The 5,937-nt window shown below is 34.6% G+C and overlaps 1 long non-coding RNA gene across 1 annotated transcript; it reads right to left on the bottom strand.

Moving 5' to 3' along the window:
- Window positions 1-1,338: 1,338 nt before the first annotated feature.
- LOC122794816 lies at window positions 1,339-1,687 on the bottom strand. The gene is made up of 3 exons (XR_006363715.1): window positions 1,643-1,687; window positions 1,506-1,559; window positions 1,339-1,392 (listed from the first exon to the last, which is right to left on the bottom strand). It is a non-coding gene; the product is annotated as an uncharacterized LOC122794816 (long non-coding RNA).
- Window positions 1,688-5,937: the final 4,250 nt, after the last annotated feature.

Below are 5,937 nucleotides of genomic sequence, written 5' to 3'. Positions count from 1 at the left end.
TGGATTTTTTTTCCTATTGATGAGGTGAATAATGTACATTTGTATGAATGTAACACAAACAATTTAAACTAATTCTCTGGGGTTCTTAATAGAAGAAAATCTGTCTGGCATATTTCAATTACTTACTGCTTCACATTCTTTACAGTAGTGACCCAGTATAAATTATAATGGTGTATTAAAGATGATCAAATAATTTCCTCATATTTTTGACAGTGAATAAAAAGTGTTGCACTTCTGAAGTTGATTTTTCACAGTGCATAAAATAGATAATTTTTGGGAGTCATACTATTTTTCCCTGGCCAGTTACAAGACACTCAGAATATCAGACCTAAAAGGTTGCTACCATCTTGCTGACTATATTAAAAGTAAAAAGAAACATCTGTGGTATCTCTCAAAGTCTCAGAAAACCCAGTGTGCAACCTATACTGGGTCAAAAACAAACCAAGCAGAATCTTTGCAGTGTAGAGGGTGAGAATTTCACTCCTTGAAATATGTTATGCACCTTTAAAATATGCACTACAAAATAATAAAATAAAGTAGTAGGTAGTCCACAGCTGAGTTAAGAATGGAATATCATTTGTGTGTTTCAATAAAGGATGTTTCAATAAAGGATATCCCATTCTTAACTCAATTGTGGACTACCTACTATTTTATTTTATTATTCTGTAGTACATATTTTAAAACTAATATTTTAAAGTTTGACTTTTATTAGTGAGCTAGGTGCATAATGTAATGAACTTCACACCCTTGGTTTGGCTATATTAAAAGAGAACAAGAAATTGAGTGTTTCCTCACTTTCTCCCTTTTCACTAAGTTTGTGTAACATTGGTATGAGTGTGCATATATATATATATATGTGTGTGTGTGTGTGTGTGTGTGTGTGTGTGTGTATAAAAAAAAAAAAAATATATATATATATATATATATATATATATATATAGATACACACACACACACACACACACACACACACACACACACACACACACACAAATATATTTATATTTGTTTATTTATATTTTGTGGATATGGAAGCTTGCTCCACAGTAGGGGTGCAGGGAGTCTTAATGACAGCAATAAAAAATGTTTGTGCTTTACAGCCTTGGAAATGTCATTGTTTTCACTAGTGAACTGACAAGGTTGAGATATCTTGAGTTGGTTAAATGAGATGCAATTTTTCATAATGGAGTCTAATTTTTACAAGTGTATTGCTGCTTAACAATTTGTGTCTTAATTTCTTACCATTATCATTAATAAAATGATATATGAATGTGTTTTCAGTGTATAGCTGAATTCTATGAATTCTTCAACACAATCTTAACAATATAGATTGATTACCTTTAGTCCTACTATACCAGCTTCACCCTCTTTTCCTTGGAAGCCTTGATAAGCCTGGAAAGAAAATATATTAGTCAGATTCGATTAATATTACATCAACACATAAAACGTAAACAGATTTACAAGCCAAATCTTTCTTTTAATTACTTTTATTTCTGGCTACTAACCTCTATGCCAGAATCACCATCTCTTCCTGGAAGACCTGGATCTCCTACAATTCCCTGTTACAAACAAAAATTCAAAATGTGAGAGCATGTACTCAGAATATTAAAACTTGTTAAATCACCCATGTGGCTTCCAATACCTTTATTCCTGCTCCCCCTTTCTTTCCTTGAGGTCCTGGAATACCCTGTATGGAAAAACGAAACACAGAGAAACAGACTTTCAAAATTCCAGATAACAAGGAAGACACTCATAGCATGCCATTGGTCCAATTATATTATAGTTACAATCTATTAATAGTCTTCATGTGTTCTTTCACAAGCTAAGAATGAAAATTATTAAAGAAAACCAGCATGAAGCTGGTCAGCCACACAGCTTCACAACTTACACATATTTTTGCATGATCAAGTCATTTGACCATTGTTTGTTTATGGCTCCTATTTAAACATATTGGTGGAAAAATAATCCCATGGAAAGACAGATTATTTAGCAATGTTTCTCAGGTTAAATTTGTCAAGCCACATAGTAGAATTCAGAAGATTTGCATACTTGGTTGAATCAATTATTGCATATATTCATTTTTGTATCTTTTGAGGGTCATGATATCATTTTACTAATCAAAATATGGAGCCTCTTTCTCTGGAAAGTGAATACAGTCTTAAATTCTTCTAGCTATGATGGCCTGCTGTCTTTATACTTCCAGTCTCAAAAAGGGAGAAGAAACCGAGTAGACAAAGTCATTCTCTAAGAACCTTTTTGGTGGTAGAAATTATGCTTTTTTGGGGAGTTTCCATGGCAGTTGGCCACCTGCTGTCCTTAAGTGTCTCTTCACAGTCTGCGGTTTTCCAGTATTTTGAAATACAGATTTACCACTAGCCTGGGGTTGCCTGTCAGCTGTCACTGTCCCAGGAAGCAAAATAAGGGGGATTGGGGTATCCCACCACTGTATCATCCACCCTAGAGTATGGATTTTTCTGGTTTTCCTTACATCCACAAAATAAGGAGAACATGCAACGTCACAACATGTACATGTGCATGCACATGATATCTCAGTATGCCTCCCCCACCCCCTTATTGTGTAAAGGTGCCTCTCTCACTCTCTTTTCACCACCAAAGAGCACTACAACTGTAGACATCTTCTGCTTCCCCCAATGAGATACCACAGCTGGCTGACAGCTGCTTACGCTTATTTGTATATCTGAAAATATGTAAATATGTTGTTGTTGTTATATATTTTCTTCCTATTAGTTATAAGATCAATTCATTGTCTCATATTGCTTGCCTTTCATGTGTCTGTTAGCATTAGAAAAAGAATACAGAGAGAAGAGAGAGAGACATAAATCCATTGGCTCCCTGTTTCTAACTAATCATAGGTTGCCAGCAGCACAGGCAGATGCTTGCATCTGTGCTAACAAGATGTCTTAGAAATGATGCTTTCTATGGGAAGAATAAAAATGTTTTTCATATTGTTTGGTACTTAAAATGTGGAAGGTGTTCCCCAGTGATAACCTTTGTAGCAGGGCTTCAATATTCTAGGTTCACCACCAGTTTGACCCTGCTAAGTAGTGGATCCTAAACTAAAGCCTGTCGTCATTAAACATAACCAAAGTGAGATGAATGCATGTGTTACTGCAAATCGGACATCAAAGGAAAACATTTTGCTATACCAGATGTAAAGCATAAATGCTTAATCTGATGTTCAAACTAGGCAAGCAAATTGTGGTGATATGGGACAAATGACCCCACACAAATATATATTGGCAATGATTTGTTTTTATTGCTAATTGTTCTTCATTTCTGCTAATATGAATGTGAATAAGTAGCTTTTTGTTCCTTATACTTCCTTACACTCCCTTCTTCACTTAGTTCCTTAATGCTATCTAATTCTCTTCCCTGACTTTCTCTCTCTAAATATACCATAAGCCTGTTTTTTCCCTCACATCATATCAAAGTTTCTATTTGTATTAGAGTAACTTACCTTTACTTTCTCTACAAACTTCTGAAGTTTCTCTAAATATTAAATGATCGTCATACACCTTGTATCAATTTTTAACCAATGTTTTTATATGATGTATAATTTATTATACGTATTTAAACTGCAAATGTTTTTATTTTATTTTTGAAGATTGTAAAATTTACTGTTCTTAAAATGTGTTGTAATAATGTAGAGCTGTTCTCCCAGAGCCTCTGCTGAAAATTGGCTTCTACTCAGTGAGACCTTCCTGTTAATAAACTGTCAGCAAATAAATAAATAAACAATATTACTTTTAATACAGATAAATATAAACAAACATACTTAGACACAAATACACTCAATAAAGTTAATAAACATATAAAAATGTCTCACCAACACACCCCCCCCCACACACACACAGAAATGCATTATATACAAAGATAACAGTTTTACAGAAAACAGAGTCATTTCCATGATATTTATTAATTAAACTCACATTGAAATGTGGAGGACAACCCCCAGAAAAATAAAAAAAATAACCAAGGCATAGCATGTAGCACAGGTGAAACTTGCAAACTTTACAGCTGATGCCATCCATTCTTTTCTCCTTTTAAACTGTAGCAAACTGTTTGCTACATTTGTAGAAAATAGCTACTATGGTTTATTCTGCACACAGAGTGCTATAGCGCATCATATATACTGATCCATATTTAGTAAGCATCTTATATAATGTGTGCCAAATAACCCATGACTTAAAGAATGCTGTATTTCTAGGAAACAGTCATTCAAATATAGACAGCATATGGGGAATTGGGTGGCACAGTGGTGCAGCAGTTAATGTTGTTGCCTCACAGCAAGAGGTTCTCTGGTTCAATTCTCAGCTGGGGTGCCGCCTGTGTGCCCTTCCTGTGTTCATTGGGTTTCATATAGGTGCTCCAGTTTCCTCCCACATTCCAAAGACATGTGTGTGGAGTATTTCTCCCTAGGCCTCTGCTGAAAATAGACTCTGGCCTAGTTGGACTTTCCTGGTCAAAAAATGTTAAATAAATAAATATGCCACAGGTATGTCACAAATTCTAGTCATTTAAAATTCAAATGCAAATAACACATTCAGTAGGAAATGCAACAGTTATAGATATTAAAAATTAAACTACAAATAACCCATGTAGTTGGGAATGTTGCTATTTTACTCATGCCTTAGAGCATGCTGTTGCTTTTGTAGATTTCTAGATGACAAAAAAGAATGACTGCTGTTTCCTAAGTAAAAACTCATGAGAATAAAACAAATAATGACACACTTCTGTTTGGTAGTCTTTAAAGGAAGTAATTTAGTTTTAGATTAATAGGTACACATTATGCGTACTTCTGTGAATAAAACAGCAGGAAGTTTATTAATATAACTAAAGAATATTTGTAAATCATCACCAATTCATTAAACCTCTCTTAAAACTGAAATTTAAATAATGTGCAAGTGCAACATACAGAATGTGCAAGCTCAATACGCAGAATGTGCAAGTGCAACATACAAAATGTGCGAGTGCAACACACAGAATGTGCAAGTTTAACATATGGAAAGTGCAAGTGCAACATACAGAAAGTGCAAATGCAACACACAGAATGTGCAAGTTTAACATATGGAAAGTGCAAGTGCAACATACAGAAAGTGCAAATGCAACACACAGAATTCCTTCTAAGTATAAGCAAGGAATGATGCCCAGTGGGGTGTGGGTTACTGTGTAAATATTGTACACCTAGAGGTGTTCTGAAGCCCAGTGTTGTAGCAAATATAAAATAATTGCTCAATCAGTCTCTCTCTCACTTTCATGTGCACATGTAATCCCACACTCAGACATAAAAACGTCTTTTTTTTAAATTTAAATAAAATAATGTCACCCCTTAGGTTTGTTACAGTTCGAACTCCATGGCAACTTAATATGATACCTTGAAGCAGTGGGCAACACCTGTACATTAACACCCTGCTGGAGCAGTTCGTTCTACAGAATGGCAATGTACAGGTCACCCATTCTCTAAGGGTATGTAATAAATGTTGACTGTGAAAATCTTGCTTTTGCACTAGACACATGACTGAAAATAATGATGTTTAATTAATAAATCTTAGATTAGAGATGGACAAATTATATGCTACCTGTTTTCTGTTTTGGAGTTGTAGCAGTCTTTTCAGAATGTGCTTTTCTATTGGATACTTATTTTATTTTGTATTTAACTTAAGCAGATGTGGCCATTCAGCTGGTACTGTGCTGAAGCACAAAACCTAAGTGGCTATGGGCTGAACACAGTCTTTAAGCTAATCAACTTTCCTCCAAAAGAAAACCATATCATTGCAGCAAGTGCAATATTTTTTTTGCTCTGGTTTTAAAGCTAGACATTTCAAACAGGATACTGTGTTGTATTTGGCTCCTTTTATATTTATCTAATTCATTAACATTTTGGGAAACACTCCTGTAGTGTGAAAGTTATTTACT

Source organism: Protopterus annectens, chromosome 2.part1 (assembly GCF_019279795.1).
Source record: "Protopterus annectens isolate FY-2018-M chromosome 2.part1, PAN1.0, whole genome shotgun sequence".
NCBI lineage: Eukaryota > Metazoa > Chordata > Ceratodontiformes > Protopteridae > Protopterus > Protopterus annectens.
The sequence above is the reverse complement of the archived record's forward strand: the minus strand, read 5'-3'. Positions and strand labels throughout refer to the sequence as shown.